A 2,660-nucleotide genomic window follows, 5' to 3' on the forward strand; every position below is an offset into this window, starting at 1 on the left:
TTGCCAAGTGAGGTTAAAAAGTGAGCTGCATTTTTTTGGAAGAGGTGTTTATGTGTTTCGAGGGGCATTGAGTGGAAGAGAGAAGACAGGAGGTGAAAGTATCTATTGGATAAAATTGGCTTGCAGGTTTTGCTGTGGATGTTGTTTTGGGGGGTTGGTTTTGGTTGGTGTTTTTTCTGGTGGTTTTTTTAGTGTGTGTCCCTCCCCCAAGTGCTTAGCTAGGCTGAATAGAAGCCAACACACCAAGGTGGAGTGAGTTTCTACTTTTTTGGTGCTTCCAAAACCAGGAGAGGGAAACAAAGCACCATGCTACTTCAAGAATCTTCTGGCCCAGATTGCTGCATAGGATGCTTTTGTGTTAATGTTTATGAAAATGTTAATTATGCCAACAGTACTTTTTAAAGTATTTTTGCATGTCTGACTTTCCCAAAATGCACCTGCTTATGGGGAGGGGTGTGTGTGTGGTTTTTTTGCTTTATGTGTTTTTGCATTTCCCATGAGCCTTTTCCTGATGACAAGGGGGGGGAAATCTGTCACTCCGCAAACTACATTGCGTGATACCATTCCTTGTGTTTTTTCCACTATCCCTAGTTTACTGAGATGCTACAAATTCCTCAAAAAAACCCACCAAAACCCCCAAACTTCTTTTTAAAAAAAGCAACCTAATTAAGTCCTGACTTACCTGCAGCTGTGTTGATTTGCAACCACTTGATTGATTTCAGTACAAGTGTCTGTAAGAAACATCGTAGCTCTTTTACTTGGAACCAGCTTTTGATTTGGCTGCTTATTCATCTATTACTATTGAAATGTAACTGCCCTTAGAGCAAAAGGATATGCCCAGTGTAACAGTGGGCCTATAGTCATTTTGTGGATAGGAAATTTTGTTTAAAAAAACATGAACGGTAAACCCTGTTACTATGAAGTTTTTGTAGGTAGGTTGGATGAAGGTTTCTGTAGATGCTCCCTTAGATTGTCAACAAATGCACTGTAGCATTTCCATCTTGTTGGCACTTTTGCACCACCGAGTTGGGTAATAAGCTGTCTAAAATGACAGGAAGCAAGGTCAATTAGGTCTGAACTGCTGCTGCAGGGCTGTGGTCAGGAAAAGAATGTGGGACAGAACCAGAGTCTGAGTATTTCTCAGTTCTTTTTTTATTCGCAAAGTGATGCCTGCTTTTACCCCTTTGGTATTAGCTCCTATGATTTCCCTTGTATCTAATTTGTTCTGTAAGTAACTTTTTTTTTTTTTTTGGCAGATGAAACATGAAATTGCTCCCAAATCAGGGTGGTTATTTGATATAACAAGGGTGCTGAGGCAGCAAAATATTAAGCACGTACATATGACTAATGACATCGAAGGCCCAACATCAGTGCATTGTTCAGAGATAGGCAGGACTAGAACGACTGCAAATGAGTTTGGCCTCTCTTTCTTTGACAGCTCTAGAGCCAATCTTGAATATCAATAGCGAAGGTGTTTGCACACAATCTACCCAGTTATCTCCACCAGGAGATGTGCAGGCACTGACACATGTAAAGTAAGCTTAGATCAGGTGTATAAGTAGGAGGCTGCTCCAGTATAAATGAGAACCAATTCCATGACTAGATTTAATTTTTAAGGAAATTAGGACATACTGATTTGTAACACTTGGTGCACAGAGTAAAAAAGCACAGAGCAGGTCCAGCTGTTCTGTATAAACGCTGAGCAACCCCTGCTGAAATGATTATCCCTAAAAATACAATTAAATACATTCGATGAAGGAGAAAAGATAGGAATTGATAACTTTCACTAATCTCCTTTCTTCCATGTGTAGTTTTAAGAAAAGCATAATTTCCTCAGGCAATATTAAACAATTAATAAACTTAAAAATTTGCCTAGATATGTATGCCTATTTGGAAAGCATGTTATTTGAGACAATTCCTTTCTTTGAAGATTATCACAATCTCCTGAGTAAGCCATTTGACCACTAGAACAAGTCTTGCACAGTGACGGCGAACAAAGATATGCAAATACCATTTAAAATTAAAAGAAACTTGCAAATGCGGCTTTATTTAATTCTTACAATAGGGAGGCACTTTTACATTTTAAAAAAAAAAAAGAGAAGTTTCATTACAATTGCAATACTCTAAAATATTCTTCCATGAAAACAAAAAGAAATGGTGTCTGTGTGGGGAAAATTAAGTGATTTTTGTTTTCTTTCATTTCACCTCTATACCATTTATTACACTTAAAGAAACAAAACCTAAAAACCAAAACCAAACCTTGCCTTCTCCTGTTCGCATGGGCCGATGTAAGTGTTTAGAGTATTGTTGATGCTTTGTGTTCCTCATCATTTCCGTGTTTGTTGTACAAGGCAAAGAGGCTGACCCAAGGGCTTTCCAGAATTCAGTGGGTGCTGCTGAGATACTATAAATGACGTAATCAAGTGTATTTGATGTCAAAAGCCCCAATTTAGCTCTGCCTTGCATGCAAAACCTGCTTATTTCAGTCAAGTTATTCCTCACCTTAGGCTCAAATGAAGAATATGTGTGTTGGAATGGGAGGAGAGCAGAGTGGGATGCTTTCTTGCAGTTATTTCCCCTCCATGGAGTCTTGAGAAATTAAAGCTTTTTTCACGTACCATCATAGGAAAATGAATTAGTCATTCACTGGCAATTAGCCC

This window comes from Egretta garzetta, unplaced genomic scaffold (genome assembly GCF_000687185.1).
Source record: "Egretta garzetta isolate BGI_Z169 unplaced genomic scaffold, ASM68718v1 scaffold278, whole genome shotgun sequence".
NCBI lineage: Eukaryota > Metazoa > Chordata > Aves > Pelecaniformes > Ardeidae > Egretta > Egretta garzetta.